Source organism: Hyla sarda, unplaced genomic scaffold (genome assembly GCF_029499605.1).
Source record: "Hyla sarda isolate aHylSar1 unplaced genomic scaffold, aHylSar1.hap1 scaffold_1178, whole genome shotgun sequence".
NCBI classification, from domain to species: domain Eukaryota; kingdom Metazoa; phylum Chordata; class Amphibia; order Anura; family Hylidae; genus Hyla; species Hyla sarda.
The window spans coordinates 20,680-40,620 of NW_026607801.1; the positions used below are offsets into that span (position 1 = coordinate 20,680).

The following is a 19,941-nucleotide window of genomic DNA, read 5'->3' on the forward strand; positions in this document are numbered from 1 at the left end:
TGTCCAAGAGAGGGTTGTGGAGGTAAAGAAGATATTGTACATTTGTGGTGGGACTGTTTTTATGCCAAGGAAGTTTTTAGGCTTTTAACAAGATTTTTTATTGCACTTATGGGTTTTAATGATTTTACTTTTGAGAAAATTTTTATCGGTCAGGACTTTAACATGAAGAATGATGCACGTGTTACTTGGATAATTTTTTCTGTTTTTAAAGAAGTTTTATGGGACTCCAGGAATTTGCTTGTTTTTAAAAATGTTTCCATTTCTCCAAGTGAATGTAGGAGGTTGTTGCTCGGAAGACTTTTTATTGCATATTTATTAGATAAGAAGAGAATGGGAGAAGACAATGCTGAAAAGATCTGGAAATATACCCAATGGTGGAAACTGTAAGTCTGACCAGTTTATGTTTGGTTTTTTAAAAGTTTTTGTTTTCCTTCAGCTTTTACCTTTTGGTTTTAAGTTCTTGACCCTCGGTTCCCTTTTTTTTGTCTTTCCGCATGATGTTTTTTCAGACATTGTTTTAAGTGACGAGTCCTGGTAGGAGACCTGATGATCGTTCAAACAATAGTCTGTAACTGAGGAAAAAAAGATAAAAAAAAAAAAGGAAAAAAAAAAATCTGTTCTTATCAGTTTAATATCTGATACGTCCCCTATCTGGGGACCATATATTAAATGGATTTTTGAGAACGGGGGCCGATTTCGAAGCTTGCTTCCGTCGCCCTATGCATTGACCCGATATGGCAGTATCTTCGGGTACAGTGCACCACCCCCTTACAGGGTTAAAAAGAAAGATTCCTACTTTCATTGCTACCTGCTTGCTGGCTAGCCAGCTAGCCAGCCCTGTGGGCCTTGCTGCTGCTGCAGCCAAAAAACAAAAGGTGGTGCTGCTGCTGCTTCTGCTGCTTCTGCTTCTGCTTGTGTCTGGCCCCTGTTGGAGCGTCCAGGCACAGGACTTCTGCTGCTGCTGACTAAATGGCCTCCTTAATTGGATCATTTGAGTAGCCAGCACACCTGTGCAGGTAGGGCATGACATGATAGGCAGCTGCCTTGATAGCGGGTGGGTGCTGAATGTTCCTAATTGACAAAATAAGATTAATGCTTATGAAGAAATATAAAATCTCATCCCTTCCCCAATATCGCGCCACACCCCTACCCCTTAATTCCCTGGTTGAACGTGATGGACATATGTCTTTTTTCGACCGTACTAACTATGTAACTATGTAACATAACATGGGGGGGGGTCTCCTGGCTGTTCACACAGGTGTGTCATTGCTGTACATTGACCATGCATTGCTTCTGTGGTATTGCAAAGGCAAAGACAAATGCTTCCAGCCATCCATTGCACTAATGGATTGGTCATCAGCTGGCTGTCTATGTCCCGCATCAATATAGACCAAAGTACAGAGGGTTAGGCTATGCTATTGTGCACCTACCTGATGCATCAGAAGGTGCGAGGCCCTTGCTAAATTCTGTGCACAGACTTTGAGATCTATGCTTTAGACTGTATCTAAACCTGCTCCAACATGGACTGACATTCTGGCCTACTTTCAGCCGATGCGACTTGTCTGTCGCTGAACAGTCGCTTTTTATGTATTCAGCACCTATGTATAATGTTGTAAAAATGCTCTAGAAGCTAAAGTCGCAGAAATGTCACACATATTTGGCCTGCAACTTTCTGTGCGACAAATTCAGACAGGAAAAATCAGTATAAATCCTTAGAAAATTATCCCCCAGTGTCTCCATCTGCTGGCGGTATTGAATAAGCATTGCTGCACTGATGGGGTATGCATTAGACGAAAAAAAAGAAGAAAAAGAAGAATAATACGCCCAGAAAAGAGGCGAAAAGGAGAAAAACGTAAAAAAACGTGAAAAAAAAGTAAGAGGAAGAGAAGGGAAAAAAAGGTGGAAATGGGTTTAAAAGTGATTTCGGCGGAGAAATATATATATATATATATATATATATATATATATATATATATATGCGCACACACACACATAGATATAAACGTATTCTCCGTTGAGATATTGCAGCCGCTGCTGTGTCCAGGCCCAGGAGCCTTAGCACTGTGCTGTGATGTCACTCAATACCACTGACATCACTAGGTGTAAACAACATCTCTCCTTTGCTGTGTATGTGACTATGGAGCTGTTTGGTGATGTCGTCTATTACGGCCTTCATAGAAGCAACAGGAGATTGTTGCATCCATCTTGAACCCTCAGAACTACAGTGCTATGATGTCACTCACTTCCACAGGCCTTGCAGAGTGTAAACAACAACAACCCAGCTTTGTTGTGTATGTAACCAAAGGGATTTGTGATGTCACCTAGAACCTTCACAGCAGCGACAGCTTTATGAGGAGCATCAGCACTGCTCTGCCTGAGCAGAACCATCACCGCCATAGGTTGTCAAATAACCCGGATTTAACCCACACAGGTAAGTCCAATGGGGTGCAGGCATGTCCTCTATGCTTACAGCTTCCCGTGGGTGTTGGTTTGATACCGTTTGGGGACAGCCAAGGAGGCATCTGCAGGCAACAAAGGTAGGTGTGTGCTTGTGTGTGTGTTTCCTATGCAGATCCTAAGCCCAGTGTCACATGCAAGTAGGAGGAGTAAGAAGGGTTCCTGGCAAATCCGGGTTATGGATTGCATTTAAAAAGGCCCCGTGGGAGTGCAATGGGCCCCTGTCTTGCTGCTTAGCAATAATGGTATGGGTTTAGGTTCTGCTGTGTGTACTGGTGGTTGACTGCCCCCCAGCCCAGAGTGTGCATGGAAAATTGTCTGGCAGCCTCCCTGACAGCAAGCAGTGATAGTGCCCATGAAGGGGACCTTGTTGGGCCCGCCCCTTTCACGGTTATCGCTTCTCGGCCTTTTGGCTAAGATCAAGTGTAGTTCTGCTCACTTGGTCTGGCCAGAGGGTGTCTGGGGTACCCGGCTCCTTTGCCTGGGGGGATCGTCCTTCTTAACGGAGGGACTTCACCCCCCTGCTGCTATCAGGGAGCCGGCTTAGTCCCCAGACAACGGGAGGCGATCCCCACCTACCTACTTCGGTGGGGGAGGTGTCTGGACATCATGGACATGGAGGAAGATTGCGGTTTTTCTTCGGAAGGCGTGCCGCCTTTTGCGAGACTTCGGAATGGAGTTCGTATTTCCCTGCTCGATGTCCGGAAGAAGGAAAGAGGCCTTGTCTTTGTCGTGGAAGAAGTGCTGTTTAAGTTGCTGGAAGTCAAGAGGGAGCAAATCCTATCCATGCTTGAGTTTCCCAGAAGTGGATACTACGACGTGGTGCTGGCTTCTGAAGAGGACTATGAGTCATTTTGGAACATATTGCAGCAAAAGAAGGTATGTCCGGTTTTGGAAGGGGTGGAGATAGTTCCACATTTCCCACGTAGAGAACGATTGGTGACTATAAGGATGTATAGCCCATATACTTCGGAGGAGGATATCGTTACCTTTTTGTCTCGATTCTGTGACAGTGTTCTGCCTAAAGGAAAGGTATTTAATCAATATGGACTATGGACCACCAAGTGGAGGTTCCATGTGAAATTTAAAATGGCAGATGGCAAGTTAGTGATCCCCCCAGGACGGTTTAAAATTGGTTCTGTGAACGGGGATCTGTATTTTTCTGGCATGCAAGATTTTTGCCGCAAATGTAAACAGTACGGTCACAGAAAGGAGGATTGCACGTTTTTGTGGTGTTTCAAGTGTCAAGAGGAGGGTCACGACGTGGAAAATTGTCAAAAGAAAAGGAAATGCCATCTGTGTGGTGAGGAGGGCCATCTGCTTGGCTCGTGTCCTAAGAAAAAGTCTGAGAAAAATTCAGAGAAAAAGGAAGCTGTAAAAAGAAGCAGAGAGGAACCAGCTGAAGTGAAAGAACCAGAAGTGGAGCAGGTTCCAACTAGAAGACCTACAGAGCAGAAGAAGAAGAGAGAGGAGGAAGTGTATGTGCCAGTGCAGTATTTTGGTGTGCTTGGTGGTTTGTTGGAAAATTTGTCGGAAGCAGAAAGAAAAACGTTTGACAAAGATATGATGGATCTAAAGATAGGCTTGAAGAACCGGGAGGAAGAAGCTCGGGATAAAGTCTATTTTTCTTTCAAGGCAGACATGAACCGTTTTGTTGAAACGTATAAAATTCCAGGCTGGTTAGCGTCTCAAGTTAAGAAAGATATAGCAAATGGCAATATCAGTCGAGGACTGATAGACTTTCTAATGGTGTTTGCATGGAGGAAGGGGATGACCTTCTAATTTGGTTTTGCTTAATTAGAAAGTAATGTTTGGTTTTGCTATTTTATGTTGTTTCTTATTTTGTTTTTAAATGTTCTATTTTGTTTCATTAGTGTTTAAGAAAAGAAATAAAAACATGTTACCTGATGATGAACACAAAATTGAGTTCCAAATAAGATCTTGGAACTCTGAGTGAGTTCTGAGGGCTAATAAAAAAAAAAAAAAAAAATCTGTTCTTATCAGTTTAATATCTGATACGTCCCCTATCTGGGGACCATATATTAAATGGATTTTTGAGAACGGGGGCCGATTTCGAAGCTTGCTTCCGTCGCCCTATGCATTGACCCGATATGGCAGTATCTTCGGGTACAGTGCACCACCCCCTTACAGGGTTAAAAAGAAAGATTCCTACTTTCATTGCTACCTGCTTGCTGGCTAGCCAGCTAGCCAGCCCTGTGGGCCTTGCTGCTGCTGCAGCCAAAAAACAAAAGGTGGTGCTGCTGCTGCTTCTGCTGCTTCTGCTTCTGCTTGTGTCTGGCCCCTGTTGGAGCGTCCAGGCACAGGACTTCTGCTGCTGCTGACTAAATGACCTCCTTAATTGGATCATTTGAGTAGCCAGCACACCTGTGCAGGTAGGGCATGACATGATAGGCAGCTGCCTTGATAGCGGGTGGGTGCTGAATGTTCCTAATTGACAAAATAAGATTAATGCTTATGAAGAAATATAAAATCTCATCCCTTCCCCAATATCGCGCCACACCCCTACCCCTTAATTCCCTGGTTGAACGTGATGGACATATGTCTTTTTTCGACCGTACTAACTATGTAACTATGTAACATAACATGGGGGGGGGTCTCCTGGCTGTTCACACAGGTGTGTCATTGCTGTACATTGACCATGCATTGCTTCTGTGGTATTGCAAAGGCAAAGACAAATGCTTCCAGCCATCCATTGCACTAATGGATTGGTCATCAGCTGGCTGTCTATGTCCCGCATCAATATAGACCAAAGTACAGAGGGTTAGGCTATGCTATTGTGCACCTACCTGATGCATCAGAAGGTGCGAGGCCCTTGCTAAATTCTGTGCACAGACTTTGAGATCTATGCTTTAGACTGTATCTAAACCTGCTCCAACATGGACTGACATTCTGGCCTACTTTCAGCCGATGCGACTTGTCTGTCGCTGAACAGTCGCTTTTTATGTATTCAGCACCTATGTATAATGTTGTAAAAATGCTCTAGAAGCTAAAGTCGCAGAAATGTCAAACATATTTGGCCTGCAACTTTCTGTGCGACAAATTCAGACAGGAAAAATCAGTATAAATCCTTAGAAAATTATCCCCCAGTGTCTCCATCTGCTGGCGGTATTGAATAAGCATTGCTGCACTGATGGGGTATGCATTAGACGAAAAAAAAGAAGAAAAAGAAGAATAATACGCCCAGAAAAGAGGCGAAAAGGAGAAAAACGTAAAAAAACGTGAAAAAAAAGTAAGAGGAAGAGAAGGGAAAAAAAGGTGGAAATGGGTTTAAAAGTGATTTCGGCGGAGAATATATATATATATATATATATATATATATATATATATATATATATATATATATGCGCACACACACACACATAGATATAAACGTATTCTCCGTTGAGATATTGCAGCCGCTGCTGTGTCCAGGCCCAGGAGCCTTAGCACTGTGCTGTGATGTCACTCAATACCACTGACATCACTAGGTGTAAACAACATCTCTCCTTTGCTGTGTATGTGACTATGGAGCTGTTTGGTGATGTCGTCTATTACGGCCTTCATAGAAGCAACAGGAGATTGTTGCATCCATCTTGAACCCTCAGAACTACAGTGCTATGATGTCACTCACTTCCACAGGCCTTGCAGAGTGTAAACAACAACAACCCAGCTTTGTTGTGTATGTAACCAAAGGGATTTGTGATGTCACCTAGAACCTTCACAGCAGCGACAGCTTTATGAGGAGCATCAGCACTGCTCTGCCTGAGCAGAACCATCACCGCCATAGGTTGTCAAATAACCCGGATTTAACCCACACAGGTAAGTCCAATGGGGTGCAGGCATGTCCTCTATGCTTACAGCTTCCCGTGGGTGTTGGTTTGATACCGTTTGGGGACAGCCAAGGAGGCATCTGCAGGCAACAAAGGTAGGTGTGTGCTTGTGTGTGTGTTTCCTATGCAGATCCTAAGCCCAGTGTCACATGCAAGTAGGAGGAGTAAGAAGGGTTCCTGGCAAATCCGGGTTATGGATTGCATTTAAAAAGGCCCCGTGGGAGTGCAATGGGCCCCTGTCTTGCTGCTTAGCAATAATGGTATGGGTTTAGGTTCTGCTGTGTGTACTGGTGGTTGACTGCCCCCCAGCCCAGAGTGTGCATGGAAAATTGTCTGGCAGCCTCCCTGACAGCAAGCAGTGATAGTGCCCATGAAGGGGACCTTGTTGGGCCCGCCCCTTTCACGGTTATCGCTTCTCGGCCTTTTGGCTAAGATCAAGTGTAGTATCTGTTCTTATCAGTTTAATATCTGATACGTCCCCTATCTGGGGACCATATATTAAATGGATTTTTGAGAACGGGGGCCGATTTCGAAGCTTGCTTCCGTCGCCCTATGCATTGACCCGATATGGCAGTATCTTCGGGTACAGTGCACCACCCCCTTACAGGGTTAAAAAGAAAGATTCCTACTTTCATTGCTACCTGCTTGCTGGCTAGCCAGCTAGCCAGCCCTGTGGGCCTTGCTGCTGCTGCAGCCAAAAAACAAAAGGTGGTGCTGCTGCTGCTTCTGCTGCTTCTGCTTCTGCTTGTGTCTGGCCCCTGTTGGAGCGTCCAGGCACAGGACTTCTGCTGCTGCTGACTAAATGGCCTCCTTAATTGGATCATTTGAGTAGCCAGCACACCTGTGCAGGTAGGGCATGACATGATAGGCAGCTGCCTTGATAGCGGGTGGGTGCTGAATGTTCCTAATTGACAAAATAAGATTAATGCTTATGAAGAAATATAAAATCTCATCCCTTCCCCAATATCGCGCCACACCCCTACCCCTTAATTCCCTGGTTGAACGTGATGGACATATGTCTTTTTTCGACCGTACTAACTATGTAACTATGTAACATAACATGGGGGGGGGTCTCCTGGCTGTTCACACAGGTGTGTCATTGCTGTACATTGACCATGCATTGCTTCTGTGGTATTGCAAAGGCAAAGACAAATGCTTCCAGCCATCCATTGCACTAATGGATTGGTCATCAGCTGGCTGTCTATGTCCCGCATCAATATAGACCAAAGTACAGAGGGTTAGGCTATGCTATTGTGCACCTACCTGATGCATCAGAAGGTGCGAGGCCCTTGCTAAATTCTGTGCACAGACTTTGAGATCTATGCTTTAGACTGTATCTAAACCTGCTCCAACATGGACTGACATTCTGGCCTACTTTCAGCCGATGCGACTTGTCTGTCGCTGAACAGTCGCTTTTTATGTATTCAGCACCTATGTATAATGTTGTAAAAATGCTCTAGAAGCTAAAGTCGCAGAAATGTCACACATATTTGGCCTGCAACTTTCTGTGCGACAAATTCAGACAGGAAAAATCAGTATAAATCCTTAGAAAATTATCCCCCAGTGTCTCCATCTGCTGGCGGTATTGAATAAGCATTGCTGCACTGATGGGGTATGCATTAGACGAAAAAAAAGAAGAAAAAGAAGAATAATACGCCCAGAAAAGAGGCGAAAAGGAGAAAAACGTAAAAAAACGTGAAAAAAAAGTAAGAGGAAGAGAAGGGAAAAAAAGGTGGAAATGGGTTTAAAAGTGATTTCGGCGGAGAATATATATATATATATATATATATATATATATATATATATATATATGCGCACACACACACATAGATATAAACGTATTCTCCGTTGAGATATTGCAGCCGCTGCTGTGTCCAGGCCCAGGAGCCTTAGCACTGTGCTGTGATGTCACTCAATACCACTGACATCACTAGGTGTAAACAACATCTCTCCTTTGCTGTGTATGTGACTATGGAGCTGTTTGGTGATGTCGTCTATTACGGCCTTCATAGAAGCAACAGGAGATTGTTGCATCCATCTTGAACCCTCAGAACTACAGTGCTATGATGTCACTCACTTCCACAGGCCTTGCAGAGTGTAAACAACAACAACCCAGCTTTGTTGTGTATGTAACCAAAGGGATTTGTGATGTCACCTAGAACCTTCACAGCAGCGACAGCTTTATGAGGAGCATCAGCACTGCTCTGCCTGAGCAGAACCATCACCGCCATAGGTTGTCAAATAACCCGGATTTAACCCACACAGGTAAGTCCAATGGGGTGCAGGCATGTCCTCTATGCTTACAGCTTCCCGTGGGTGTTGGTTTGATACCGTTTGGGGACAGCCAAGGAGGCATCTGCAGGCAACAAAGGTAGGTGTGTGCTTGTGTGTGTGTTTCCTATGCAGATCCTAAGCCCAGTGTCACATGCAAGTAGGAGGAGTAAGAAGGGTTCCTGGCAAATCCGGGTTATGGATTGCATTTAAAAAGGCCCCGTGGGAGTGCAATGGGCCCCTGTCTTGCTGCTTAGCAATAATGGTATGGGTTTAGGTTCTGCTGTGTGTACTGGTGGTTGACTGCCCCCCAGCCCAGAGTGTGCATGGAAAATTGTCTGGCAGCCTCCCTGACAGCAAGCAGTGATAGTGCCCATGAAGGGGACCTTGTTGGGCCCGCCCCTTTCACGGTTATCGCTTCTCGGCCTTTTGGCTAAGATCAAGTGTAGTATCTGTTCTTATCAGTTTAATATCTGATACGTCCCCTATCTGGGGACCATATATTAAATGGATTTTTGAGAACGGGGGCCGATTTCGAAGCTTGCTTCCGTCGCCCTATGCATTGACCCGATATGGCAGTATCTTCGGGTACAGTGCACCACCCCCTTACAGGGTTAAAAAGAAAGATTCCTACTTTCATTGCTACCTGCTTGCTGGCTAGCCAGCTAGCCAGCCCTGTGGGCCTTGCTGCTGCTGCAGCCAAAAAACAAAAGGTGGTGCTGCTGCTGCTTCTGCTGCTTCTGCTTCTGCTTGTGTCTGGCCCCTGTTGGAGCGTCCAGGCACAGGACTTCTGCTGCTGCTGACTAAATGGCCTCCTTAATTGGATCATTTGAGTAGCCAGCACACCTGTGCAGGTAGGGCATGACATGATAGGCAGCTGCCTTGATAGCGGGTGGGTGCTGAATGTTCCTAATTGACAAAATAAGATTAATGCTTATGAAGAAATATAAAATCTCATCCCTTCCCCAATATCGCGCCACACCCCTACCCCTTAATTCCCTGGTTGAACGTGATGGACATATGTCTTTTTTCGACCGTACTAACTATGTAACTATGTAACATAACATGGGGGGGGGGTCTCCTGGCTGTTCACACAGGTGTGTCATTGCTGTACATTGACCATGCATTGCTTCTGTGGTATTGCAAAGGCAAAGACAAATGCTTCCAGCCATCCATTGCACTAATGGATTGGTCATCAGCTGGCTGTCTATGTCCCGCATCAATATAGACCAAAGTACAGAGGGTTAGGCTATGCTATTGTGCACCTACCTGATGCATCAGAAGGTGCGAGGCCCTTGCTAAATTCTGTGCACAGACTTTGAGATCTATGCTTTAGACTGTATCTAAACCTGCTCCAACATGGACTGACATTCTGGCCTACTTTCAGCCGATGCGACTTGTCTGTCGCTGAACAGTCGCTTTTTATGTATTCAGCACCTATGTATAATGTTGTAAAAATGCTCTAGAAGCTAAAGTCGCAGAAATGTCACACATATTTGGCCTGCAACTTTCTGTGCGACAAATTCAGACAGGAAAAATCAGTATAAATCCTTAGAAAATTATCCCCCAGTGTCTCCATCTGCTGGCGGTATTGAATAAGCATTGCTGCACTGATGGGGTATGCATTAGACGAAAAAAAAGAAGAAAAAGAAGAATAATACGCCCAGAAAAGAGGCGAAAAGGAGAAAAACGTAAAAAAACGTGAAAAAAAAGTAAGAGGAAGAGAAGGGAAAAAAAGGTGGAAATGGGTTTAAAAGTGATTTCGGCGGAGAAATATATATATATATATATATATATATATATATATATATATATATATATGCGCACACACACACATAGATATAAACGTATTCTCCGTTGAGATATTGCAGCCGCTGCTGTGTCCAGGCCCAGGAGCCTTAGCACTGTGCTGTGATGTCACTCAATACCACTGACATCACTAGGTGTAAACAACATCTCTCCTTTGCTGTGTATGTGACTATGGAGCTGTTTGGTGATGTCGTCTATTACGGCCTTCATAGAAGCAACAGGAGATTGTTGCATCCATCTTGAACCCTCAGAACTACAGTGCTATGATGTCACTCACTTCCACAGGCCTTGCAGAGTGTAAACAACAACAACCCAGCTTTGTTGTGTATGTAACCAAAGGGATTTGTGATGTCACCTAGAACCTTCACAGCAGCGACAGCTTTATGAGGAGCATCAGCACTGCTCTGCCTGAGCAGAACCATCACCGCCATAGGTTGTCAAATAACCCGGATTTAACCCACACAGGTAAGTCCAATGGGGTGCAGGCATGTCCTCTATGCTTACAGCTTCCCGTGGGTGTTGGTTTGATACCGTTTGGGGACAGCCAAGGAGGCATCTGCAGGCAACAAAGGTAGGTGTGTGCTTGTGTGTGTGTTTCCTATGCAGATCCTAAGCCCAGTGTCACATGCAAGTAGGAGGAGTAAGAAGGGTTCCTGGCAAATCCGGGTTATGGATTGCATTTAAAAAGGCCCCGTGGGAGTGCAATGGGCCCCTGTCTTGCTGCTTAGCAATAATGGTATGGGTTTAGGTTCTGCTGTGTGTACTGGTGGTTGACTGCCCCCCAGCCCAGAGTGTGCATGGAAAATTGTCTGGCAGCCTCCCTGACAGCAAGCAGTGATAGTGCCCATGAAGGGGACCTTGTTGGGCCCGCCCCTTTCACGGTTATCGCTTCTCGGCCTTTTGGCTAAGATCAAGTGTAGTATCTGTTCTTATCAGTTTTCATGCTGGTGGGGATGGGTGCTGCATGGAGGATGCAGGTGTACCAGGGCTTTCCGGGGCTGGTTCTGAGGAATCAGCTCGACGGCTGCCCCGATGTGACCTGTTCCCTCCGGGTCTCGCCATGAGGCTGAGAGGGTCTAGAGCCGAGGTACTTTTGTGCCTCGGGGAGTGGTGACCCCGAGGTGCCGAAACTCACTGGGAGAATAGGCTCACTGAGTTGAAGCACGGGCACCATAATCTCTTCACCTTGTGGCACTCACCTCTTGATTCCCGGCCTTCTGGCTAGGATCAGAGAAATTTTTATAGATCCGGCCGGATGTCCGGGCAGTATATCTGCACACATTCACTTATTTATTTATTTTTTGTCTCACTGTGTCACTTTTTGCGTGTTGTGTGTTCACAGGATTTGTCAGGATGCGGTAGCCCTTCTGGGTGTCCCTCCTGGCGGTCTAGGGGAGGTGTGTGTGGCCATTAGGTTCCGCACCTCCCTGCAAACACCCCGGGTACTCCTGCTTCGCAGGGTACCTACCGTAATCGGCTCTGCGGGCAGATACCTTGGCTAACGCCAAGGGGGATGCCGGGAGCATTTGTGGTCTCCTAGTAGCTTCGGCGAAAAGGGACATCGAACCTGGAACCTCGCAGGTACCTTTTGGTCCGGAGGCGAAGGGTAAGGTTTGTTGGGGGGCCTCTCTCCTATCGGAGAAGGGCTTGCGATAGACCGCATCCTTTGTGCACGTTTTTTTTAGTGTAACACGTTTGCACTTTTTCTTGCACTTTGGGTGAATCGAAAGCACGTTCCTCGGCTTTAGATAAAAAAAAAAAAAATCTGTTCTTATCAGTTTAATATCTGATACGTCCCCTATCTGGGGACCATATATTAAATGGATTTTTGAGAACGGGGGCCGATTTCGAAGCTTGCTTCCGTCGCCCTATGCATTGACCCGATATGGCAGTATCTTCGGGTACAGTGCACCACCCCCTTACAGGGTTAAAAAGAAAGATTCCTACTTTCATTGCTACCTGCTTGCTGGCTAGCCAGCTAGCCAGCCCTGTGGGCCTTGCTGCTGCTGCAGCCAAAAAACAAAAGGTGGTGCTGCTGCTGCTTCTGCTGCTTCTGCTTCTGCTTGTGTCTGGCCCCTGTTGGAGCGTCCAGGCACAGGACTTCTGCTGCTGCTGACTAAATGGCCTCCTTAATTGGATCATTTGAGTAGCCAGCACACCTGTGCAGGTAGGGCATGACATGATAGGCAGCTGCCTTGATAGCGGGTGGGTGCTGAATGTTCCTAATTGACAAAATAAGATTAATGCTTATGAAGAAATATAAAATCTCATCCCTTCCCCAATATCGCGCCACACCCCTACCCCTTAATTCCCTGGTTGAACGTGATGGACATATGTCTTTTTTCGACCGTACTAACTATGTAACTATGTAACATAACATGGGGGGGGGTCTCCTGGCTGTTCACACAGGTGTGTCATTGCTGTACATTGACCATGCATTGCTTCTGTGGTATTGCAAAGGCAAAGACAAATGCTTCCAGCCATCCATTGCACTAATGGATTGGTCATCAGCTGGCTGTCTATGTCCCGCATCAATATAGACCAAAGTACAGAGGGTTAGGCTATGCTATTGTGCACCTACCTGATGCATCAGAAGGTGCGAGGCCCTTGCTAAATTCTGTGCACAGACTTTGAGATCTATGCTTTAGACTGTATCTAAACCTGCTCCAACATGGACTGACATTCTGGCCTACTTTCAGCCGATGCGACTTGTCTGTCGCTGAACAGTCGCTTTTTATGTATTCAGCACCTATGTATAATGTTGTAAAAATGCTCTAGAAGCTAAAGTCGCAGAAATGTCACACATATTTGGCCTGCAACTTTCTGTGCGACAAATTCAGACAGGAAAAATCAGTATAAATCCTTAGAAAATTATCCCCCAGTGTCTCCATCTGCTGGCGGTATTGAATAAGCATTGCTGCACTGATGGGGTATGCATTAGACGAAAAAAAAGAAGAAAAAGAAGAATAATACGCCCAGAAAAGAGGCGAAAAGGAGAAAAACGTAAAAAAACGTGAAAAAAAAGTAAGAGGAAGAGAAGGGAAAAAAAGGTGGAAATGGGTTTAAAAGTGATTTCGGCGGAGAAATATATATATATATATATATATATATATATATATATATGCGCACACACACACATAGATATAAACGTATTCTCCGTTGAGATATTGCAGCCGCTGCTGTGTCCAGGCCCAGGAGCCTTAGCACTGTGCTGTGATGTCACTCAATACCACTGACATCACTAGGTGTAAACAACATCTCTCCTTTGCTGTGTATGTGACTATGGAGCTGTTTGGTGATGTCGTCTATTACGGCCTTCATAGAAGCAACAGGAGATTGTTGCATCCATCTTGAACCCTCAGAACTACAGTGCTATGATGTCACTCACTTCCACAGGCCTTGCAGAGTGTAAACAACAACAACCCAGCTTTGTTGTGTATGTAACCAAAGGGATTTGTGATGTCACCTAGAACCTTCACAGCAGCGACAGCTTTATGAGGAGCATCAGCACTGCTCTGCCTGAGCAGAACCATCACCGCCATAGGTTGTCAAATAACCCGGATTTAACCCACACAGGTAAGTCCAATGGGGTGCAGGCATGTCCTCTATGCTTACAGCTTCCCGTGGGTGTTGGTTTGATACCGTTTGGGGACAGCCAAGGAGGCATCTGCAGGCAACAAAGGTAGGTGTGTGCTTGTGTGTGTGTTTCCTATGCAGATCCTAAGCCCAGTGTCACATGCAAGTAGGAGGAGTAAGAAGGGTTCCTGGCAAATCCGGGTTATGGATTGCATTTAAAAAGGCCCCGTGGGAGTGCAATGGGCCCCTGTCTTGCTGCTTAGCAATAATGGTATGGGTTTAGGTTCTGCTGTGTGTACTGGTGGTTGACTGCCCCCCAGCCCAGAGTGTGCATGGAAAATTGTCTGGCAGCCTCCCTGACAGCAAGCAGTGATAGTGCCCATGAAGGGGACCTTGTTGGGCCCGCCCCTTTCACGGTTATCGCTTCTCGGCCTTTTGGCTAAGATCAAGTGTAGTATCTGTTCTTATCAGTTTAATATCTGATACGTCCCCTATCTGGGGACCATATATTAAATGGATTTTTGAGAACGGGGGCCGATTTCGAAGCTTGCTTCCGTCGCCCTATGCATTGACCCGATATGGCAGTATCTTCGGGTACAGTGCACCACCCCCTTACAGGGTTAAAAAGAAAGATTCCTACTTTCATTGCTACCTGCTTGCTGGCTAGCCAGCTAGCCAGCCCTGTGGGCCTTGCTGCTGCTGCAGCCAAAAAACAAAAGGTGGTGCTGCTGCTGCTTCTGCTGCTTCTGCTTCTGCTTGTGTCTGGCCCCTGTTGGAGCGTCCAGGCACAGGACTTCTGCTGCTGCTGACTAAATGGCCTCCTTAATTGGATCATTTGAGTAGCCAGCACACCTGTGCAGGTAGGGCATGACATGATAGGCAGCTGCCTTGATAGCGGGTGGGTGCTGAATGTTCCTAATTGACAAAATAAGATTAATGCTTATGAAGAAATATAAAATCTCATCCCTTCCCCAATATCGCGCCACACCCCTACCCCTTAATTCCCTGGTTGAACGTGATGGACATATGTCTTTTTTCGACCGTACTAACTATGTAACTATGTAACATAACATGGGGGGGGGTCTCCTGGCTGTTCACACAGGTGTGTCATTGCTGTACATTGACCATGCATTGCTTCTGTGGTATTGCAAAGGCAAAGACAAATGCTTCCAGCCATCCATTGCACTAATGGATTGGTCATCAGCTGGCTGTCTATGTCCCGCATCAATATAGACCAAAGTACAGAGGGTTAGGCTATGCTATTGTGCACCTACCTGATGCATCAGAAGGTGCGAGGCCCTTGCTAAATTCTGTGCACAGACTTTGAGATCTATGCTTTAGACTGTATCTAAACCTGCTCCAACATGGACTGACATTCTGGCCTACTTTCAGCCGATGCGACTTGTCTGTCGCTGAACAGTTGCTTTTTATGTATTCAGCACCTATGTATAATGTTGTAAAAATGCTCTAGAAGCTAAAGTCGCAGAAATGTCACACATATTTGGCCTGCAACTTTCTGTGCGACAAATTCAGACAGGAAAAATCAGTATAAATCCTTAGAAAATTATCCCCCAGTGTCTCCATCTGCTGGCGGTATTGAATAAGCATTGCTGCACTGATGGGGTATGCATTAGACGAAAAAAAAGAAGAAAAAGAAGAATAATACGCCCAGAAAAGAGGCGAAAAGGAGAAAAACGTAAAAAAACGTGAAAAAAAAGTAAGAGGAAGAGAAGGGAAAAAAAGGTGGAAATGGGTTTAAAAGTGATTTCGGCGGAGAATATATATATATATATATATATATATATATATATATATATATGCGCACACACACACATAGATATAAACGTATTCTCCGTTGAGATATTGCAGCCGCTGCTGTGTCCAGGCCCAGGAGCCTTAGCACTGTGCTGTGATGTCACTCAATACCACTGACATCACTAGGTGTAAACAACATCTCTCCTTTGCTGTGTATGTGACTATGGAGCTGTTTGGTGATGTCGTCTATTACGGCCTTCATAGAAGCAACAGGAGATTGTTGCATCCATCTTGAACCCTCAGAACTACAGTGCTATGATGTCACTCACTTCCACAGGCCTTGCAGAGTGTAAACAACAACAACCCAGCTTTGTTGTGTATGTAACCAAAGGGATTTGTGATGTCACCTAGAACCTTCACAGCAGCGACAGCTTTATGAGGAGCATCAGCACTGCTCTGCCTGAGCAGAACCATCACCGCCATAGGTTGTCAAATAACCCGGATTTAACCCACACAGGTAAGTCCAATGGGGTGCAGGCATGTCCTCTATGCTTACAGCTTCCCGTGGGTGTTGGTTTGATACCGTTTGGGGACAGCCAAGGAGGCATCTGCAGGCAACAAAGGTAGGTGTGTGCTTGTGTGTGTGTTTCCTATGCAGATCCTAAGCCCAGTGTCACATGCAAGTAGGAGGAGTAAGAAGGGTTCCTGGCAAATCCGGGTTATGGATTGCATTTAAAAAGGCCCCGTGGGAGTGCAATGGGCCCCTGTCTTGCTGCTTAGCAATAATGGTATGGGTTTAGGTTCTGCTGTGTGTACTGGTGGTTGACTGCCCCCCAGCCCAGAGTGTGCATGGAAAATTGTCTGGCAGCCTCCCTGACAGCAAGCAGTGATAGTGCCCATGAAGGGGACCTTGTTGGGCCCGCCCCTTTCACGGTTATCGCTTCTCGGCCTTTTGGCTAAGATCAAGTGTAGTATCTGTTCTTATCAGTTTAATATCTGATACGTCCCCTATCTGGGGACCATATATTAAATGGATTTTTGAGAACGGGGGCCGATTTCGAAGCTTGCTTCCGTCGCCCTATGCATTGACCCGATATGGCAGTATCTTCGGGTACAGTGCACCACCCCCTTACAGGGTTAAAAAGAAAGATTCCTACTTTCATTGCTACCTGCTTGCTGGCTAGCCAGCTAGCCAGCCCTGTGGGCCTTGCTGCTGCTGCAGCCAAAAAACAAAAGGTGGTGCTGCTGCTGCTTCTGCTGCTTCTGCTTCTGCTTGTGTCTGGCCCCTGTTGGAGCGTCCAGGCACAGGACTTCTGCTGCTGCTGACTAAATGGCCTCCTTAATTGGATCATTTGAGTAGCCAGCACACCTGTGCAGGTAGGGCATGACATGATAGGCAGCTGCCTTGATAGCGGGTGGGTGCTGAATGTTCCTAATTGACAAAATAAGATTAATGCTTATGAAGAAATATAAAATCTCATCCCTTCCCCAATATCGCGCCACACCCCTACCCCTTAATTCCCTGGTTGAACGTGATGGACATATGTCTTTTTTCGACCGTACTAACTATGTAACTATGTAACATAACATGGGGGGGGGTCTCCTGGCTGTTCACACAGGTGTGTCATTGCTGTACATTGACCATGCATTGCTTCTGTGGTATTGCAAAGGCAAAGACAAATGCTTCCAGCCATCCATTGCACTAATGGATTGGTCATCAGCTGGCTGTCTATGTCCCGCATCAATATAGACCAAAGTACAGAGGGTTAGGCTATGCTATTGTGCACCTACCTGATGCATCAGAAGGTGCGAGGCCCTTGCTAAATTCTGTGCACAGACTTTGAGATCTATGCTTTAGACTGTATCTAAACCTGCTCCAACATGGACTGACATTCTGGCCTACTTTCAGCCGATGCGACTTGTCTGTCGCTGAACAGTCGCTTTTTATGTATTCAGCACCTATGTATAATGTTGTAAAAATGCTCTAGAAGCTAAAGTCGCAGAAATGTCACACATATTTGGCCTGCAACTTTCTGTGCGACAAATTCAGACAGGAAAAATCAGTATAAATCCTTAGAAAATTATCCCCCAGTGTCTCCATCTGCTGGCGGTATTGAATAAGCATTGCTGCACTGATGGGGTATGCATTAGACGAAAAAAAAGAAGAAAAAGAAGAATAATACGCCCAGAAAAGAGGCGAAAAGGAGAAAAACGTAAAAAAACGTGAAAAAAAAGTAAGAGGAAGAGAAGGGAAAAAAAGGTGGAAATGGGTTTAAAAGTGATTTCGGCGGAGAAATATATATATATATATATATATATATATATATATATATATATATATGCGCACACACACACATAGATATAAACGTATTCTCCGTTGAGATATTGCAGCCGCTGCTGTGTCCAGGCCCAGGAGCCTTAGCACTGTGCTGTGATGTCACTCAATACCACTGACATCACTAGGTGTAAACAACATCTCTCCTTTGCTGTGTATGTGACTATGGAGCTGTTTGGTGATGTCGTCTATTACGGCCTTCATAGAAGCAACAGGAGATTGTTGCATCCATCTTGAACCCTCAGAACTACAGTGCTATGATGTCACTCACTTCCACAGGCCTTGCAGAGTGTAAACAACAACAACCCAGCTTTGTTGTGTATGTAACCAAAGGGATTTGTGATGTCACCTAGAACCTTCACAGCAGCGACAGCTTTATGAGGAGCATCAGCACTGCTCTGCCTGAGCAGAACCATCACCGCCATAGGTTGTCAAATAACCCGGATTTAACCCACACAGGTAAGTCCAATGGGGTGCAGGCATGTCCTCTATGCTTACAGCTTCCCGTGGGTGTTGGTTTGATACCGTTTGGGGACAGCCAAGGAGGCATCTGCAGGCAACAAAGGTAGGTGTGTGCTTGTGTGTGTGTTTCCTATGCAGATCCTAAGCCCAGTGTCACATGCAAGTAGGAGGAGTAAGAAGGGTTCCTGGCAAATCCGGGTTATGGATTGCATTTAAAAAGGCCCCGTGGGAGTGCAATGGGCCCCTGTCTTGCTGCTTAGCAATAATGGTATGGGTTTAGGTTCTGCTGTGTGTACTGGTGGTTGACTGCCCCCCAGCCCAGAGTGTGCATGGAAAATTGTCTGGCAGCCTCCCTGACAGCAAGCAGTGATAGTGCCCATGAAGGGGACCTTGTTGGGCCCGCCCCTTTCACGGTTATCGCTTCTCGGCCTTTTGGCTAAGATCAAGTGTAGTATCTGTTCTTATCAGTTTAATATCTGATACGTCCCCTATCTGGGGACCATATATTAAATGGATTTTTGAGAACGGGGGCCGATTTCGAAGCTTGCTTCCGTCGCCCTATGCATTGACCCGATATGGCAGTATCTTCGGGTACAGTGCACCACCCCCTTACAGGGTTAAAAAGAAAGATTCCTACTTTCATTGCTACCTGCTTGCTGGCTAGCCAGCTAGCCAGCCCTGTGGGCCTTGCTGCTGCTGCAGCCAAAAAACAAAAGGTGGTGCTGCTGCTGCTTCTGCTGCTTCTGCTTCTGCTTGTGTCTGGCCCCTGTTGGAGCGTCCAGGCACAGGACTTCTGCTGCTGCTGACTAAATGGCCTCCTTAATTGGATCATTTGAGTAGCCAGCACACCTGTGCAGGTAGGGCATGACATGATAGGCAGCTGCCTTGATAGCGGGTGGGTGCTGAATGTTCCTAATTGACAAAATAAGATTAATGCTTATGAAGAAATATAAAATCTCATCCCTTCCCCAATATCGCGCCACACCCCTACCCCTTAATTCCCTGGTTGAACGTGATGGACATATGTCTTTTTTCGACCGTACTAACTATGTAACTATGTAACATAACATGGGGGGGGGTCTCCTGGCTGTTCACACAGGTGTGTCATTGCTGTACATTGACCATGCATTGCTTCTGTGGTATTGCAAAGGCAAAGACAAATGCTTCCAGCCATCCATTGCACTAATGGATTGGTCATCAGCTGGCTGTCTATGTCCCGCATCAATATAGACCAAAGTACAGAGGGTTAGGCTATGCTATTGTGCACCTACCTGATGCATCAGAAGGTGCGAGGCCCTTGCTAAATTCTGTGCACAGACTTTGAGATCTATGCTTTAGACTGTATCTAAACCTGCTCCAACATGGACTGACATTCTGGCCTACTTTCAGCCGATGCGACTTGTCTGTCGCTGAACAGTCGCTTTTTATGTATTCAGCACCTATGTA

At 45.8% G+C, this 19,941-nt stretch overlaps 5 non-coding genes and 4 pseudogenes across 5 annotated transcripts; all 9 read left to right on the forward strand.

Annotated features, from left to right (window-relative positions):
* The first annotated feature begins 561 nt into the window (after positions 1–561).
* On the forward strand, positions 562–766 carry LOC130302748 (U2 spliceosomal RNA; annotated as a pseudogene).
* Positions 767–4,393: 3,627 nt separating this feature from the next.
* Positions 4,394–4,600, forward strand: LOC130302749 (U2 spliceosomal RNA; annotated as a pseudogene).
* A 2,095-nt stretch (positions 4,601–6,695) lies between these two features.
* LOC130302705 (U2 spliceosomal RNA) lies at positions 6,696–6,886 on the forward strand. The gene has a single exon (XR_008852871.1). It is a non-coding gene; the product is annotated as a U2 spliceosomal RNA (small nuclear RNA).
* Positions 6,887–8,971: 2,085 nt separating this feature from the next.
* Positions 8,972–9,162, forward strand: LOC130302706 (U2 spliceosomal RNA). Its single transcript, XR_008852872.1, has one exon. It is a non-coding gene; the product is annotated as a U2 spliceosomal RNA (small nuclear RNA).
* A 2,089-nt stretch (positions 9,163–11,251) lies between these two features.
* LOC130302750 (U2 spliceosomal RNA) lies at positions 11,252–11,411 on the forward strand (annotated as a pseudogene).
* A 693-nt stretch (positions 11,412–12,104) lies between these two features.
* On the forward strand, positions 12,105–12,284 carry LOC130302743 (U2 spliceosomal RNA; annotated as a pseudogene).
* A 2,078-nt stretch (positions 12,285–14,362) lies between these two features.
* Positions 14,363–14,553, forward strand: LOC130302707 (U2 spliceosomal RNA). Its single transcript, XR_008852873.1, has one exon. It is a non-coding gene; the product is annotated as a U2 spliceosomal RNA (small nuclear RNA).
* A 2,081-nt stretch (positions 14,554–16,634) lies between these two features.
* Positions 16,635–16,825, forward strand: LOC130302708 (U2 spliceosomal RNA). Its single transcript, XR_008852874.1, has one exon. It is a non-coding gene; the product is annotated as a U2 spliceosomal RNA (small nuclear RNA).
* Positions 16,826–18,911: 2,086 nt separating this feature from the next.
* Positions 18,912–19,102, forward strand: LOC130302709 (U2 spliceosomal RNA). The gene has a single exon (XR_008852875.1). It is a non-coding gene; the product is annotated as a U2 spliceosomal RNA (small nuclear RNA).
* The last annotated feature ends 839 nt before the right edge of the window (positions 19,103–19,941 follow it).